Source organism: Pristiophorus japonicus, chromosome 5, assembly GCF_044704955.1.
Source record: "Pristiophorus japonicus isolate sPriJap1 chromosome 5, sPriJap1.hap1, whole genome shotgun sequence".
NCBI lineage: Eukaryota > Metazoa > Chordata > Chondrichthyes > Pristiophoridae > Pristiophorus > Pristiophorus japonicus.
The window spans coordinates 107,991,075-108,010,187 of NC_091981.1; the positions used below are offsets into that span (position 1 = coordinate 107,991,075).

A 19,113-nucleotide genomic window follows, 5' to 3' on the forward strand; every position below is an offset into this window, starting at 1 on the left:
AAACCTATTGTACAGATGCAAAACCTCTTAACATATTCACATAAGGAAGACATTTAATGTCAGCACTGGCTCAGGTTAAATCCCTGAAGTCTGCTAATAGTAGCAGCTGAGACATCACCCCTTCCCCTCTTAGACCTACTGGTTTGGTTAATTGCATTGGCTGTTCCTGAGGACTTATTCTATGGTGTTTTAATGTTACCAGGAATCCTCTAACCAGTGGTGGATCCGGCGCTTGTTTGGCGCGCTGTGCGCCGGTGGCTACCTCTTTAAATTGACAGCTGACGGTGGGAGGGCAGGTGCGATCGGCTCCGCCTTCCCAGGCATGATTGACAGCTGCGGCTGCACGGGCTGTCGGGGCCGAGCTGGTTCAGCTGCTGAGAACACGGCAAGTAACTTCATTTCAAAGCAGTCTGCTTCACTCTCACCTGCCAGGAGCAGAAGCAACGTGTCTAATTTTGGCGTGGGAGCCCCCCTTGCCCGGTGGGTGTATTTATTTACCTGTACGCAGCTTTGTTACTGGTTGTCGATACAAGCAGGTTATTTTTTAAATTGTTGTTTATTTTCTTATTGCATCAGCTGAATGTTTTCTTATGGTTTAAGCGCAGTAGTGTCGTGTTTAGCATACTCTTACTGGTTAAGCACTTTTAGAAAGTTGGGAGAGAGTTATTTTTAAAATAAGTTACCTTTAAATTAAGTTACTGAGCCGCACCGGAGCACGGACTGGATAGACTGACTGAGGCCAGGACAGCAGAGCAGGGACATCACTCGCTGCCCGCCATCCCCCAAATCAGCTGCTTCTGTTCAGATACTCGATATTTTTCTGTATCATTTTGTGCGGATGTTTTTTGTGTGTTTTGTGTGTTTGGTGTGTGAGGATGTTTATAAAGTACATTTTTAAAACTATAATGTTTTGGATAGATGTGCATTAAATGTAGATGAACTATTTATAAATAATCTTTAACCTTGTATTTAGCAAAATTTATCGGAAATAATGTCAAGTAACGCCTAGGGTGGTAATCAGCTGCCGGTTGTGAAACACACCAATTCATCCAGATACATTTTGTATTTAGAGGTCGTCAAATATCTACGTTTGTCCCTGATGATGATAATAGGAATTCATTTTCAGCAGGCGTTCTCCCGCCTGTCCGCGGTAACTGTAGCGAAAAAGCCACGAAACTCCATTGCCTACGCCGTTTCCCAAGGTTTCGGTGGCTTTTCCTCCAGTTTGGGTGGACAAGTGGGAGAAGCTGAACAGCAGCATCACGAGGGAACTGAACCTTCTACCCTCGGTTACATAAGGATCCAGAACACCGGCAGGGAACTACAGGTATTATATTTCAATAGCATGACCTCAGTTGTATATGTACATTGCTTATTAATAAAGTATAATCTTCTTGCAGTCTATCCCACATGAAATTAATCTAATAAAAGCCGGTCACATTGCACTCTGGCCGTCTCATTTCGGCCATCGCGCCTCCTGATTGGCTCAAATGTCATTTGTAAAAGAGCAGCAAATCACAAATGACAGAAACGGTCAGCGTGTAGCAAGTAGGAATGAAAAGCGCCAGACACGAAGTTCAAAAGAAAAAAAAACTAACGGCTACCAATAATTAAAAAAAAATTGTTTTTTTTTTAAAGTCGTTTCCACTATCATGTTAAACTTTCCCTAGCTGCAAAACTTTCTACTTTAAAATAAGGTTTGCAACACAATTTTTCAATGACACAATTCAACAAGATTTTCTGTGTATAAAATGTGTCTAAGTAGTCAGTGCCTCTCTGAGTAGCCTTGAGCTTGTGTTCATTACAACAGCTGAAAAGGAAACAAGTATAACTCGTGGGATTGCAGAGTAGTGGTTATGTTACTGGTCTAGTAATTCAGAGGCTTGGATTAATGACCTAATGATGCAAGTTCAAATCCCACCATGGTAGCTGGGGAATTTTAAATTCCGTTAATTAAATACTAGTTTTTTTTTATTCCAAATGTATCAGTATCATGGTCACCGTTACTATCGGATTGATGTAAAAAACCCATCTGGTTCACTAATGTCCTTTTTTAGGGAAGGAAATCTGCTGTCCTTGCCTTGTATGGCCTAGTACTGAGCCACTCAATTCTATTGAAAAACAATAATAACTGAATGGATCACCTGCCATCAGACACGACAACAGCACACCCAGTCCAGTCACCCTGCAAGTCCTCATCACTAATATTTGGGGACTTGTGTCAAAATTAGGAGATCTGTCCCAAAGACGAGTCAAGCAACAGCCTGATACAGTCATATGCACAGAATCATACCTCTCAGCCAATATCCCAGACTCCTTCTTAACAGCAGGACAGACCCACCAGAGGTGGCGGTACAGTCAGGATGGAGTGACCCTGGGCGTCCTCAACATTGACTCCGGAACCCATCCCAGTGTCTCAGCTTCAGGTCAAGTATGGAAACCAAGGACACTTCACACCATTTGGAAGAAGCAAGGGCACAGAATATACTCTGGGTGGAGGACTTCGATACTGACACCAAGAGTAGCATCGCTGCTGGCTGTGTCCTGAAGTACATCGATGCCAGACTGGGCCTGAGGCAGATGGAGAACTAACACGAATTGTGGAGTTGAGGTCAATGATCAGCCATGATCTTATTGAATGGCGGAGCAGGCTCGATGGGCCGTAGGGCCAACTATTTCTTATGTTCTTATGAGAGAAAAGCCTACTTGACCTTGTCCTCACCAATCTACCTGTCGCAGATGCATCTGTCCATGACAGCATTGTGACGACTGCGCAGTTCTCGTAGCGACAAAGTCCTGTCTTTACACTGAGGACACCCTCCATCTTAAACGATAAGGGGATAAGCTTAAACGATAAGGGGTTATGGGGAGCAGGTGGGGAAGTGGAGCTGATTCCATGATCAGATCAGCCATGATCTTATTGAATGGTGGAGTTGGCTCAAGGGGCCGTATGGGCTACTTCTGTTTATTTCTTCTGTTATCTTGTGTGGCACTACCACTGTGCTAAATGGGATTGATTCAGATCAGATTGAGCAGCTCAAAACTGGGCATCCAGGAGGCTCTGTGGGCCAACAGCAGCAGCAGAATTGTATTCCAACACCATTTGTAACATCATGGTCTGGCATATCCCTCTACCATTACCATCAAGCCAGGAGACCAGCCTTGGTTCAATGAGGAGTGTAGAAGAGCATGCCAGGAGCAGCACCGGGCATATCTAAAAATGAGGTGAAAAACTGGGGAAGCTGCAACACAGGACTAAACAGAAGCGGTATGCTATAGACAGAGCTAAGTGATCCCACAATCAACAGATCAGATCAAAGCTCTGCAGTCCTGCCACATCCAGTCGTGAATGGTGGTGGACAATTAAACAACAAATGGAGGAGGATGCTCAATGGAGCATCCTCCATGATGGCAAAGTCCAACAGTCGAGTGTAAAAGACAAGACTGAATCGTCTGCAATCATCTTCAGCTAGAAATAAGTACTTGATCCATATCTGCCTTCTCCTGAGGTCCCCACCATCAAGCCAGTTTTCAGCCAATTCGATTCAACATATCAAGAAACAGCTGAATGCACTGGATACAGCAGAGGCTATGGGTCCCGACAAAATCCCGTCCATCGTGCTGAAAACTTGTACTCCAGAACTCGCTTCTAGCCAAGCTGTTCCAGTACAGCTACAACACTGGCATCTACCCGACAATGTGGAAAACTGCCCAGGTATGTATTGTTCACCAAAAAGCAGGACTATTCTGATCTGGCCAATTGCTGCCCCATCAGTTTACTTTCAAATATCAGCAAAGTGATGGAAGATATCGTTGACGGTGCTAACAAGTGGCACTTACACTCCAATAACCTGCTCACCAATGCTCAGTTTGGATTCTTTTGGGACCACTCTGCTCAAGACCTCCTTACAGCCTTGGTCCAAACATAAACAAAAGCTGAATTCCAGAGGTGAGGTGAGTGACTGACATTAACACAGTATTTGGCATCAAGGAGCCCTAGTAAAATTGAAGTCAATGGGAATCGGGGATAATTCTCGACTGGCTGGAGTGATACCTAGCACAAAGGAAGATGGTTGTGGATGTTGGAGGTCAATCATCTCCACCTCAACACATCACTGCAGGAGTTCTTCCAGCAGTGTCCTATGTCCAACTATCTTCAGCTTCTTCATCATTGACCTTCCCTCCATCATAGGGGCAGAAGTGGGGATGTTTGCTGATGATTCCATAGTGTTCAATTCCATTCACAACTCCTCAGTGTTTGCTAGTGCTGTTGGGGAGGAGTTAAACTAATATGGCAGGGGGATGGGAACCAATGCAGGGAGACAGAGGGAAACAAAATGGAGACAGAAGCAAAAGACAGAAAGGAGATGAGAAAGTGGAAGGCAGAGAAACCCAACGCAAAAAACAAAGGGCCAATGTACAGCAAAATTCTAAAGGGTTAAAGTGTAATAAAAAGGCAAGCCTGAAAGCTCGGTGCCTCAATGCGAGGAATATTCGGAACCCAGGAGAGGGCACTGAGCTAGTTAGAGTGGGTGAAAGTGCAGATGAACAGAACCCCAAAGAATACAAAAGGCAGGAGGCAACAGAGCAGAGTAGCACTGGGGTAAGTGTAAACCACAAGGTGATAGGAAGGGACAAGATGTATGACTATAAAGGGGCTGCAGGAGGGGTCAAAACTAAAAATCATGGTTTAAAAACTAGTATTAAAACACTCTACCTAAACGCACGCAGCATTCAAAATAAAGTAAATGAGTTGATGGCACAAATCATTACAAATGGATATGATTTGGTGGCCATTACAGAAACGTGGTTGCAGGGTGGCCAAGATTGGGAATTAAATATACAGGGGTATCTGACAATTCTGAAGGATAGACAAGAAGGGAAAGGAGGTGGGGTAGCTCTGTTAATAAAGGATGATATCAGGGCAGTTGTGAGAGATGATACTGGCTCTAATGTACAAAATGTTGAATCATTATGGGTGGAGATTAGAGATAGTAAGGGGAAAAAGTCACTGGTGGGCGTAGTTTATAGGCCCCCAAATAATAATTTCACGGTGGGGCGGACAATAATCAAGGGAATAATGGAGGCATGTGAAAAAGGACGGCAGTAATCATGGGGGATTTTAACTTGCATATCGATTGGTCAAATCAAATCGCACGGGGTAGCCTGGAGGAGAAATTCATAGAATGCATACGGGATTGTTTCTTGGAACAATATGTTACAGAACCTACAAGGGAGCAAGCTATCTTAGATATGGTCCTGTGTAATGAGACAGGAATAATAAATGATCTCCTAGTAAAAGATCCCCTCGGAATGAGTGATCACAGTATGGTTGAATTTGTAATACAGATTGAGGGTGAGGAAGTAGTGTTTCAAACGAGCGTACTATGCTTAAACAAAGGGGACTACAATGGGATGAGGGCAGAATTAGCTAAAGTAGACTGGAAACACAGACTAAACGGTGGCACAATTGAGGAACAGTGGAGGATTTTTAAGGAGCTCTTTCATAATGCTCAACAAAAATATATTCCAGTGAAAAAGAAGAGCGGTAAGAGAAGGGATAACCAGCCGTGGATAACCAAGGAAATAAGAGTATCAAATTAAAAACCAATGCGTATAAGGTGGCCAAGGTTAGTGGGAAAATTTTAAACGACAGCAATGAATGACTAAGAAAGCAAAGATAGATTTACGAAAGTAAACTTGCGCAAAACATAAAAACAGATAGTAAAAGCTTTTACCGATTTTATATAAAACGGAAGGGAGTGACTAAAGTGAATGTTGGTCCCTTAGATGAGAAGGGCGATTTAATAATGGGAAATGTGGAAATGGCTGAGACCTTTTAAACCATTATTTTGCTTCAGTCTTCACAGTAGAAGACACAAAAACCATACCAAAAATTGCTGGTCACGGGAATGTGGGAAGGGAGGACCTTGAGACAATCACTATCACTAGGGAGGTAGTGCTGGACAGGCTAATGGGATTCAAGGTAGACAAGTCCCCTGGCCCTGATGAAATGCATCCCAGGGTATTAAGAGATGGTGGAAGTTATAGCAGATGCATTCGTTATAAACTACCAAAATTCTCTGGACTCTGGGGAGGTACCAGTGGATTGGAAAGCAGCTAATGTAATGCCTCTGCCCCCTTTTTTTTTTAAAAAAAAAAGGGGGCAGTCAAAAGGCAGGTAACTATAGGCCGGTTAGTTTAACATCTGTAGTGGGGAAAATGCTTGAAGCTATCATTAAGGAAGAAATAGCGGGACATCTAGATAGAAATAGTGCAATCAAGCAGATGCAACACTGATTCATGAAGGGGAAATCATGTTTAACTAATTTACTAGAATTCTTTGAGAATATAATGAGCATGGTGGATAAAGGTGTATTTAGATTTCCAAAAGGCATTCGATAAGGTGCCATACAAAAGGTTACTGCAGAAGATAAAGGTACATGGAGTCAGAGGAAATGTATTAGCATGGATCGAGAATTGGCTGGCTAACAGAAAGCAGAGAGTTGGGATAAATGGTTCCTTTTCGGGTTGGAAATCGGTGGTTAGTGGTGTGCCACAGGGATTGGGACCACAACTGTTTTCCAGGTCATCTATGTACATTGTATAGGGGACAGAGTGTATTGTAACAAAATTTGCAGATGACACAAAGATTAGTGGGAAAGCGGGTTGTGTAGAGGACACAGAGAGGCTGCAAAGAGATTTAGATAGGTTAAGCGAATGGGCTAAGGTTTGGCAGATGGAATACAATGTCAGAAAATGTGAGGTCTTCCACCTTGGGGGGGGGGGGGGGGAGAAACATTAAAAGGGAATATTATTTGAATGGGGAGAAATTACAACATGCTGCAGTGCAGAGGGACCTGGGGGTCCTTGTGCATGAAACTCTTTTGAGTTTACCTGAAAAAAAACATAAACATTAAACCGTGCCACCCACCTGGGTGACACAGCAGACATTTTCAAGGCCTCTTTTTTTTTTTCCCTTTTTTTTTGTTTTTTTTTGGGCGCTAAAATCACATTTTTCCAAATGCCCCCTATAAAAGGGGAGGGGGACACTAAAAGCACTGGCAATGAAAACAAATTAAACTTTAAAACGTAAAATCAAATTAAAATTTGGTTGCCGGGCGTGATGATGCACTCCAGTCCCTCCGGTGTCCACCTCTCGCAGAAGGCCGCGAGCGTACCGGTGGACACCGCGTGCTCCAACTCCAAGGACACCCTGGACCGGATAAGAGCGGAAGAGAGGCAGGCAGTCAGGTTGAACGACTGCCTGGACCGGCTGATGGCACCCTTGGCCGTGCCCAGGAGCAGTCCTACGAGGAGGCCTTCGGACCTACCCGCTCCCCTCCGCACAGGGTGCCCAAAGATCAGGAGAGTGGGACTGAAGTGCAGCCAGAATTTCAGGAGCAGCCCCTTCAAATAATAAAACAGGGCTGCAACCTTGTGCATTCCATAAAAACATGGAACACGGACTCTTCCAGACCGCAGAAATTGCAGGCGGCCTGGGAGTCCGTGAACCGGCTTAAAAATTTGTTGCACGGCACTGCTCCGTGCACCACCCTCCAGGCCAAGTCCCCGATGAATAGTGGGAGGACCCCTGCGTAGAGTGCCCTCCATCGGGGACCCCCGCCTCCTCCGGACGGCAAGATGGTACACCATGGCGTGTCCGGATGGCCAGCAAGGATGGCAAAGTTGAGCGTGTGCAGGAGCAGCCCGTACAGGAAACCCCTCCGCGCAGAACTGAAAGACACGGAGGGGCTTTCCCCGCGGCGGCTCAAGTTGTGAGGCGCAGGCCCCCGAGGGAGGTTCCGGGGTTTGGCACCGATGAGGAATTCCGTCCGGACGGGGGTCAGTTCGGACGGGATCTCCCCACTTGCTTGAGCCTCCTCGATGCACCTAACGGGGTCAGGGCCCAGAGCTGTTTTTAGCGACTCGATGGCATCGGCCGCGTGGCGGACGTTGGCAGAATTTAGACGCCGCGCCAGCGTGTCTGGCGCCATCCAGCCCGCTCCTCCGCCATCGAGCAGGTCCCTGACCCTGGTCACCTCACCAGCCACAGCCCTCTCTTCCGACCACCACATAAAACCTCGGCCGTGGAGGTACGGATTCCTGAGCAGCGGCTCCTGCAGGACGGCCGCCACTCCAGTCGGCGGAGAGCTGCGCTTGGTGGAGACTTTGTTCCAGACCCTGATGAGTTCCCTGTAAAAGACAGGCAGCTCCCGGAGGGCAGTCCTGGCACCCCCCAAGTTCACAAACAGGAGCTGCGTGTCATAATTGAGGTCGCGCTGCTGGCGGAAGAAATACCTCGCCAGAGCGCACCACCTAGGAGGGGGCTCGACGTAAAGGTATCTCTGCAGGGTCTGAAGACGGAAAGTCGCGAGCTGGGCGCTGACGCACACCAACGACTGACCGCCCTCCTCAAGCGGGAGACTCAAGACCGCGGCAGAGACCCAGTGCTTCCTGTTGTTCCAGAAGAAGTCCACCAGCTTCTTCTGTATCTTGGCGACAAACGCAGGGGGAGGGGTCAAAGTGACCAACCGGTACCACAGCATTGCGGACACCAGCTGGTTTATGACTAGTGCTCGACCCCTGTAGGACAGCACTCGGAGCAGTCCTGTCCAGCGCCCTAGGCGAGCGGTGACCTTGGCCTCCAGTTCGCCGGCCAGGCTCCCTCGTCGGGGCTAAGGTAGACTCCCAGATAGAGGAGATGGGTCGTGCTCCAGGCAAAAGGCCTGAGCTCCTCCGGCAGGGAGTCCACCCGCCACTGACCCACCAGGAGTCCGGAACATTTCTCCCAGTTGATCCTGGCGGAGGACGCGGCCGAGTAAATCTCCTGGCACTCACGCATCCTCCGCAGATCAGCGGGATCCTCTACCGCGAGGAGCACGTCATCGGCGTAAGCCGAGAGGACGACCTCCACGCCCGGCCCTTGCAGAGCCAGTCCCGTCAACCTCGTCCGCAAGAGGCACAGGAAAGGCTCCACGCAAACGGCATATAACTGGCCGGACATGGGGCATCCCTGGCGCACCCCTCTCCTAAAGCGAAGGGGCGCCGTCAAGGACCCGTTAACCTTAATCAGACACTCCGCGGCGGCGTACAAAAGTCGGATCCGGGCGACGGAATGCGTCCCGAACCCGAAAGCGCGCAGAGTTCCGAGCAGATAGTCGTGATCCACCCTGTCGAACGCCTTCTCTTGGTCGAGGGATAGGAAGGCGACCGACAGACCAGCCTCCTGGGAACAATGGATGAGGTCCCGGACCAGATGGATGTTATCGTGGATTGTCCGGCCCGGGACCGTATAGGACTGGTCGGGGTGGATCATGTGGTCCAGCACGGCACCAAGGCGAGCAGACATCGCCCTGGCGAAGATTTTGTAGTCCGTGCTGAGGAGGGAGACCGGGCGCCAGTTCTTAAGGAGGCGGAGATCGCCCTTCTTAGGCAGCAGGACGATGACTGCCCTGCGCCAAGAGAGGGGCATCTCTCCGGTCGTCAGACTTTCCCCCAGGACCCGCGCGTAGTCGCTCCCCAGGACGTCCCAGAATGCCCTGTGGAACTCCACGGTCAGCCCGTCCAGCCCCGGGGATTTTCCCCTCGAGAGCCGGGCGAGGGCACCGGTCAGCTCCGCCAGGCTTAGCGGAGCTTCCAGATTTTCGGCGCCCTCCGGGCTGACCTTCGGCAGGTCCTCCCACAAAACTCTACGTGCTTCCTCGCTGGACGGATCCGGAGAGAACAGAGCCCCGTAATATTCACGGGCCCTGTTGTTGACGCCCTCCGGATCCGAGACGAGAGAGCCGTCGTCGGCCAGCAGCGTCAAGAGCTGCTTACGGACACTCTGCCTTTTTTCCAGCGAGTAGAAGAAGGGGGAGCCGCGGTCCAGATCCCGCAGGAACCGGATCCGCGACCTCACGAACGCGCCTCGGGACCCGACGAGCTGCAGGTCCTTCAGCGCGGCCGCCTTCGCTTCGTACACCGTCCGCAGGGCCGGGTCCCGGACGACTTGACCGAGACGGGCTTCCAGGTCGAGCACCTTTTTTTTTTTTTCTAGGCGCCCGACTCTGGCCGCCCGCCTCTTGGTCGACCCCCTCGCGTACTCTTGACAGAAGACGCGGACGTGAGCCTTGCCCACGTCCCACCATAGCCTCAAGGAGGGGAAGCCCCCCTGCTTCCGTCGATTCTGGTCCGACTGGAGAAGGAACGAGTCCTGGAACCGCACGTCCTCCAGCAGCCGGTAGTTAAAGTGCCAGTACGCGGACCCCGTCCTCGCGCGGAGCGAAGCGAGCTCCGCCCACACCAGGTGGTGGTGGTCCGAACACGGCACCGGCCGCATGGAGGCCGCCGGGACGCAGGAAACGTACGCCCGAGACACGTAAAGGCGGTCGACTCTAGACCATCCTACTCCAGGCCTCACCCAAGTAAAGGCGCTGGAGTCGGGGTGGAGATTTCGCCAGACGTCCACCAAGTCGAAGGACCCGACCAGGTCCCTCAACTTCTCCATCGCCGTCATGCACTGCGGGGCACCGGAGCGGTCCCTCGCCTCGAGGGTGCAGTTAAAATCCCCCCCGAGGACAATGCAGTCGCCGACGTCGACGGAGCCAAGAAGAGCGGACACCTCTTCAAAGAAGCGCGTTTGCTGCGGGCCGGGCTGAGGGGCGTACATGTTCACGAGATGGAGCGGCACGTCCCCCCCAGGTGAACCGTTACGTGCAGCAAGCGGCCTGGCACGGGCTCCTCGACCCCCAAGATCTCCGGCTGAAAATGCGGGCCCAGCAAGATGGCCACCCCACTAGAAATGGCGGTGAGGTGGCTCATGCGGACCTCTCCTTGCCATTCCAGGAGCCACGTGGCTTCGTCTCCCGGAACGGTGTGGGTTTCTTGCAGGAAGCACACCGCATATTCCCCTCCCGCAGGAGTGAAAAATTGTCAAATCTACGGCGTGCCCCTCTGCCGCCGTTGATGTTGAGGCTGGCTATGGTTATCTTCATGGCAAAAGCATAGTGCAACCTCTACCTTAACCTATTGTGGGGGAGGGAGCGGAGTCTTTTGTTGAACTCCGCTCCCTGCGCAGCCCAGCGAGGAGTCCCTCGAGCTCGCGCAGCTCAAGGTGTTGCGCCTTTTGTCAAGGGCCCGCCCGCGGCCAAGGTTTTGACGGCGGCGCGGACGGACCCCTTGATCAGCTCTGGCTCGGACCATTTTTCCAGGGCCAGTCGGGCTTGGTTGCAGCGACCCCGGCTCTGGGCCAAAAAGTCCCGGAGTTCCTTTGCAGGAATGAGGATGGTCTCGGCGGCGACCGCGAGCAGATCCACTGCCTCACTGGCGGTGGTCTCTAGGTCTTCACCCGCGTCCCCCACCGAGTCCCCGTCCTCCTCCGGGAGGTGGCCGCCAGCAGCCGGCCCATCGACCGCACAAGGTACGGCAAATGAACCGGCCGCTCCAACCGGCCCTGGATCTGCCCCGATCCCACCCCCAGGATCGTCGGCAGAGGAGTCCCCACTGGGCTCTTTTAAAAATGGTGCTGGGTCGGGAAATGACAGCGGAAGGGGTTCCCCCTCCATCCCAGGAACCGGGGAACAAGGAGAGACCCGGCCATAGGAAATCCCCAGGCTCCCCAAGTGCACCAGCTCCAAAGTAAGGGGCGAGGGTGGGTGTTCCTCCTCCTCCCCGCTGCCACCCCCCGGCCCAGCATCTACAGTGTCATAAAAAACATTTGTTTCATTTTCTGCCGGGTCGAGCGACTCCCGGGGGAAGTTGTGTAGTGGCTGGGCGGGCTCAGGTTCGGCCTTTTCGGCCCCGCCCGCCTCAGTCCCCAGGACGCCCGACCCGGCGGCAATGCATTCCTCCGCGATCCCCACGCCCCCCACGACAGGCAGATCTTCCACGCCATCCCCGGGAGGCAGAGGCTGGGCAGCCTCGACTGTCTCACCCTCCCCGGGGACAGACTCCTCTCGCCTACAGCGCAGCTTGGGGGCGCTGGTTGGGGACGCGGGACACGCGGCGGGCACCGACTCCTCCGCGGAGGGATGTTGTTCCCCCTCCGCCTCATCGGAGCCGTGCCTCCTTTTGTTCCTGGGGGCGCGCGGAGGCAGGGAGACCCCCATGTCTGCCGAGGTCTCCCGCTCCGCCCCCCCCTTTTCCTTTTCTCGCCCGGGCCCCTCTGTGGTGTTGTTCAAGGGCTCGGGCACGGGCTCGGGGCACCCCGCGCTCGCCGGTGACTGGGTTGGGCCGAGCGCGGTAAACAAATTGTCTGGCGCACCGAGGGGACCCGCCTCTAGATGTTTCTCCTTGTTCCGCGCCTTCTTTCCGTTCGGACGCTCTCCCTCCCCCCCGCCGGAGGCCCTGAAAACAAAGCCCTCCGACGATGCCCGCGCACCTATGGCTCCCGGCACGCAGAAGCAACTTAGGGGGAGGGGTGGCGGCGGCGCCAGCCTTGGCCGCCTTCGGTGGTTTGGCGGCCTTGGAGGCGGGGCAGTTCTTGCGAATGTGCCCCACCTCTCTGCAGGCATGGCACCGCACGCCGTCCGACGTCCAGAAGACGCGGTAGGCAGTCCCCTCGTGCACCACATTAAAGTGCCCTTCTGTCATGTCCTCCCGCGCCAGCCGGACAAAGAGCTGGCGGCGGAAGGAGAACATGTGGCGCAGGCTGTTCTCCCTGAGGCCGAGCGGTATGGGGTTGATCCCCGACCTTACCTCCCCCAGTTGGTGTAGGTGAGGGAGGAGGAGCTCAGCGGAAACAAAGGGCGGGACGTTTGACACGATGACCCTCTGCGCGGTGGCCTCGAGAGGGTCCACCGGCAGGAACGTCCCGCCCACTGTGAGCCCCTTTTCAAGGGCCAGGGACACCGCCCGCTCCGACCCCAGGAAGAAAACAGCCTTCCCAGACATCTTGGAGGCCGCGACAATGGCCGAGGGGCCGACTACCCCAGCCATCGCCCGCACGCAATCCTCAATGCTCATTGTGGGGTGAGTGTAGCTCTTGACCCCGTGTTTCCTGGTTATAAGTTGAAAAGGTGGCAGGGCAGCGGGTGGCGCAGGAGGTGCCGTGGAAGCGGTTGCCACCTGCGCATATGTCCTCGCTGGCCCTGCCACCGGCGTGGATGGGGTCGCCATCACTGGGTCCCTTTAAGGGCTACACCCACCCCAAAGTCACAGGCCTTAATGGTCTTTATTGGCCTCGTATATTTAACTGAGCAGAGGAGCCCTTAACGAGGCACCTCTCCCCTAGGTGGCAATTGGGGAGGGGCCTTGCTCCCTCTGCTCAGTTGTCTCAATTGTTTTTTAAAAAAATTAGGAGAAAGGGGCCTCAGAGAGAGGGGAGAAACAGAGTAACAGAGAAAGAGAGAGGGGGGTGGGAAGGGGGGGGAACTGCGAGGGCAGGTCTCCCCTCGCAGCTGTGGGTGGGTGCAATCCCCAGATGGCAAAACACACAAGCACAGTCTTTGGGTTTGGTCTTCAGATGGGGGGAGAAGATGTCTTCACCTGGGGCAGCTAGAGCCACCAGGCACACACTCCTAACGATATTCAATTGGTGATTTAAAGAAACTTCAGCCTGGTAGCTCCAGCTATCCCAGGCTAGGCAATTGGGGGGGGGGGGGATCAAATGTGTGTGGGGCCTAGTTGTAAGCAAGGCCCCCACACACACTTTCCACACACACACACCCCCCACGATGTTCCGGCCCTCGGTGGTCTTTCCTCCCCCCACCGATTCAACAAAGTCTTTTTGGGACTGCACCAACACCCACCTGTAGAAATGTAGAGTCTCCCTCCTTCCACACTGGATGTTGTTGGTCTTTCCCCCTCTCTCCAACTCTTTGCAGAATGGTAAAGTTGTTCAAAGTTTTCTGTTCTCCTCCTCTCCCTCTGGGTGAAAGTTGATGGTGAAGCCCCTTCCTTCCTTCTCTTCCTGGGCTGGTCTCAGGGCTCTCCAGGCAGGAGCTCAAGTTGATAGCTGCTCCTCTCTGCAGCTCAGCTCCAACTGAGCAGGACACGCCTCCACTGCTCCACAATTGGTCCTTGTGCATGAATCCCAAAAAGTTCATTTGCAGGTGCAGCAGGTAATCGGGAAGGCGAATGGAATGTTGGCCTTCATTGCGAGAGGGATGGAGTACAAAAGCAGGGAGGTCCTGCTTCAACTGTACAGGGTATTGGTGAGGCCGCACCTGGAGTACTGCGTGCAGTTTTGGTTACCTTACTTAAGGAAGGATATACTAGCCTTGGAGGGGGTACAGAGACGATTCACTAGGCTGATTCCGGAGATGAGGGGGTTACCTTATGATGATAGATTGAGTAGACTGGGTCTTTACTCGTTGGAGTTCAGAAGGATGAGGGGTGATCTTATAGAAACATTCAACATAATGAAAGGGATAGACAAGATAGAGGCAGAGAGGTTGTTTCCACTGGTCGGGGAGACTAGAACTAGGGGGCACAGCCTCAAAATACGGGGGAGCCAATTTAAAACTGAGTTGAGAAGGAATTTCTTCTCCCAGAGGGTTGTGAATCTGTGGAATTCTCTGCCCAAGGAAGCAGTTGAGGCTAGCTCATTGAATGTATTCAAATCACAGATAGATAGATTTTTAACCAATAAGGGAATTAAGGGTTACGGGGAGCGGGCGGGTAAGTGGAGCTAAGTCCACGGCCAGATCAGCCATGATCTTTTTGAATGGCGGAGCAGGCTCGAGGGGCTAGATGGCCTACTACTGTTTCTAATTCTTATGTTCTTATGAAGCCATCCATGCCTGCATGCAGCAAGACCTGGAAGACATTCAGGCTTGGGCTGATAAAGGGCAAGCAATGACTATAACAAGCAAGAGTCTAATCACTGCCCCATGACATTCAATGGCATTACCATCACCAAATCTCCCACCATCAACATCTTTGGGGTTACCACTGACCAGAAATTTAACTGGACCAGCCACATAAATACTGTGGCCACAAGAGCAGGTCACATGCTGGGTATTCTTTGGCAAGTGTCTTGCTTTCTGACTCTCAAAGCCTTTCCACCATCTATCTGTAAGGCACAAGACAGGAGTGTGATGGAATACTCTCCACTTGCCTGGATGAGTGCAACTCTAGCAAAACTCCTTCAGAAGCTCGACACCATCCAGGACAAAGTACCCCATCCATCACCTTAAAAATTCACTCCCTCCACCACTGGCACACTTGGCTGCAGAGTGTACCATCTACAAGATGCACTACTTCGACAGCACCTCCCAAACCTGTGACCTCGACCACCTAGAAGGACCAGGGCAGCAGGTGCATGGGAACGCCATCCCCTGCAAGTTCCCTCTCCAAGTTGCACACCGTCCTAACTTGGAAATATATATCTCCTCTTCCGTCATTGCTGGGCCAACATTCTTGAACTCCCTTCCTAATAGCACTGAGTGTACCTGAAAAGGACTGCAACGGTTCAAGTAGGCGTCTCTCCACCACCTTGGGGCAATTAGGGATGGGCAATAACTGATAGCCTTGCCACATAAATACTGTGGCTACAAGAGCAGGTCAGTGACTCCCACATCACCGTAATGAATAAAAAGTGCATTTCTGCCATAAGGATCAGTGAAATAATCTGTGGTACTTTAATCTTCTGCAGGCTATCACTAATTATGAATTTGTTTTCCCTATACACCAGGTAAAGTATGAACTTTGAGACTTTTTGAGGTAAATTGACAGGAAAGCTAGTTGCAAGGACTTGTTACAGATTGAGAGGAAGGCTAACAGCTAGATTGTGTATTGTGTCCCAGGACTTGCTGATTGCATAGTGCAGACTTACAATGAAAAAGTATTAATGAAAATCTCCATTTTTACCGATGGCACTAACTTTTCAATTTTTTCTGTAGGGATTTTCCTGAAAAGAATGACTGTTATATTCAAGAGTTGCTTAGCGCATGTTATAAGTGACAAACATAATTTTAAACAATACTGAATCTGAAAGAGGAATCTTAAGTTTATGTTTTGTAATGTATCCTAAAAGGTTATGAAGGTGCATTTTTAAATACTTGTACTGAGTACTCCAAGAACAACAATTATTCATAAAAGCAAATTTATTTACAAAACTGTGGTATTTATTAAACTATCTACCTTCAGCTAGTAAACAAAACCAATTGGACTAGAAATTTGGATTTTGGTCATAGCAGTATTTTTTTCGGCATTTTTCACCAAAAATCACACCGTCATTTTTTAAAGGCCTAAGTTTCGTTACAAAATGCACCCAGTGGTAAAAATCGACGTTGCACGAGGATTTGCGGCGGAATACGTGGTCCTCTCCAACTTTAGTCCAAGACTGATTATTGCTGTGAGAGAGAACTTGGGAGGGGGGGAAAACATACAAAAAAAGCAAAAAATAAAAATCACAAAACATTCACGACACTTAACTATTGAATCGCTGAAAAAGAATTTTAAAATAAAAACTTTAACTTTTTTTTGCAGGTCTTTATACGTAATGCTGTTCTTGGGGTTGCAATGCAGGTTTTTGTCGGGCGTTTTTTTTCGCCCAGAATACAGGTGCGGCAAAAGTCCAAACTATGGCGATAGCGGTATATCCCGTCTTGCACATCGGCAGTCTGCTTTTCAACGATATTTCAAAACTGCCCGCGCAGAACTAGCGGACCACTGCTTTTTGCCAAAAATGGCGAAATAGTGCCGAAAAAAACGAGCGCAATGTTGGTGAATTTTCAGCCCGCTGTCTTTGGAGCAATCTGTTACAAACTTATTTTAAAATTAATTCACTGGAGATTTGCATCAATCACCCAAATAGGGAAATTTATTAAATACAGTAGTGTATGTGCTTTGTGTTCCTTATGTTTATTATTCAATACTTGTACAAAATCTCAGTTTTAAGCAATTTCCTTCTAAAACACAAAGCCTTGCAGAATTTAACCACACTTATTTAAATGCTACTGTAAACATCTGACATGGTGTAACTAAAGTTAGTTTAAATATCATGCCTTTGTAATGACATTAACGATCCTTCACTAATGCTTTCTATAGTAGGTTAGAAACACAAAAATCAATAAATAATTTATGTTGCTATCATTCCTTCCTGGTTGTCCTAACTTTTATGAGATTAAGTCTTGAGCTTTATCCTTTTGCTGTCCGAACACCTTAATGTTGTGAGGCACTGCTACATTTCTCCACTCTGAAATATGCAACATTAACACAAGCAAGTTCACATAGCACCTTGTTCACTGGCACATTTTTGAGTGATGTTTACATAAGAATTAAATGAAAGTAGAAGGTAGGAACCTAGCATGATTTTATGCAAATCATATTAGTATGAAGCATAATTACTATTAGTCATACTAATTTGAAACATCTCAGTCTATAATGGCAGGGGGATGGGAACCTATGCAGAGAGACAGAGGGAAGTAGAATGGGGGCAGAAGCAAAAGATAGAAAGAAGAAAAGTAAAAGTGCAGGGCAGAGAAACCCAAGGCAAAAATCAAAAAGGGCCACATTACAGCAAAATTCTAAAGGGGCAAAGTGTGTTAAAAAGACAAGCCTGAAGGCTCAGTGCCTTAATGCGAGGAGTATTCATAATAAGGTGGACGAATTAACTGCACAGACAGCAATTAATGAATATGATATAATTGGCATCATGGAGACATGGCTCCAGGGTGACCAAGGCTGGGAACTCAACATCCAGGGGTATTCAACATTCAGGAAGGATAGACAGAAAGGAAAAGGAGGTGGGGTAGCGTTGCTGGTTAAAGAGGAAATTAACGCAATCGTAAGGAAGGACATTAGGCTGATGTGGAATCTGTATGGGTGGAGTTGCGGAATACTAAAGGGCAGAAAACACGAGTGGGAGTTGAGTACAGACCACCAAACAGTAGTAGTGAGGTTGGGGACAGCATCAAACAAGAAATTAGGGATGCGTGCAATAAAGGTACAGCAGTTATCATGGGCGACTTTCATCTACGTACAGATTGGGCTAACCAAACTGGTAGCAAAACGGTGGAGGAGGATTTCCTGGAGTGTATTAGGGATGGTTTTCTAGACCAATATGTCGAGGAACCAACTAGAGGGCTGGCCATCCTAGACTGGGTGATGTGTAATGAGAAAGGACTAATTAGCAATCTTGTGCGAGGCCTCTTGGGGAAGAGTGACCATAATATGGTAGAATTCTTGATTGAGATGGGGTGTGACACAGTTAATTCAGAGACTAGGGTCCTGAACTTAAGGTATGAGATGTGAATTGGCTAGAATAGACTGGAGAATAATATTTTAAAGGGTTGATGATGGATAGGCAATGGCAAACATTTAAAGGTCACATGGATGAACTTCAACAATTGTACATCCCTGTCTGGAGTTAAAAATAAAATGGGGAAGGTGGCTCAACCGTGGCTAACAAGGAAAATTAAGGATAATGTTAAATCCAAGGAAAAAGCATATGAATTGGCCAGAAAAAGCAGCAAACCTGAGGACTTGGAGAAATTTAGAATTCATCAGAGGAGGACAAAGGGTTTAATTAGGAGGGGGAAAAATAGAGTATGAGAGGAAGCTTGCTGGGAACATAAAAACTGACTACAAAAGCTTCTATAGAAATATGAAGAGAAAAAGATTAGTGAAGACAAACGTAGGTCCCTTGCAGTCAGATTCAGGTGAATTTATAATGGGGAACCAAGAAATGGCAGACTAGTTGAACAAATACTTTGGTTCTGTCTTCACGAAGGAAGACACAAATAACCTTCTGGAAATACTAGGGGACCAAGGGTCTAGTGAGGAGGAGGAACTGAAGGATATCCTTATTGGGCAAGAAATTTTGTTAGGGAAATTGATGGGATTGAAGACCGATAAATCCCCCGGGCCTGATAGTCTGCATCCCAGAGAATTTAAGGAAGTGGCCCTAGAAATAGTGGATGCCATTGGTGATCATTTTCCAACAGTCTATTGACTCTGGATCAGTTCCTATGGACTGGAGGGTAGCTAATGTAACACCATTTTTTTTTTTTAAAAAGAGGGAGAGAGAAAACAGGTAATTATAGACCAGTTAGCCTGACATCAGTAGTGGGGGAAATGTTGGAATCAATTATTAAAGATGAAATAGCAGCACATTTGGAAAGCAGTGACAGGGTCGGTCCAAGTCAGCATGGATTTATGAAAGGGAAATCACGCTTGACAAAT

At 49.5% G+C, this 19,113-nt stretch overlaps 1 protein-coding gene across 5 annotated transcripts in view; it reads left to right on the forward strand.

Moving 5' to 3' along the window:
- Nucleotides 1-333: 333 nt before the first annotated feature.
- The window catches only part of LOC139263874 (WAS/WASL-interacting protein family member 3-like), a 176,312-nt gene continuing 157,532 nt past the window's right edge, over nucleotides 334-19,113 (forward strand). For 3 of the 5 annotated variants that reach the window (XM_070879935.1, XM_070879934.1, XM_070879940.1), the window contains exon 1: nucleotides 334-480. The gene's annotated coding sequence lies outside the window, so the exon portion shown is untranslated. Of the gene's footprint in view, nucleotides 537-19,113 lie in introns of all 5 variants that reach the window. The other 2 variants (XM_070879936.1, XM_070879937.1) reach the window with 2 other exon arrangements.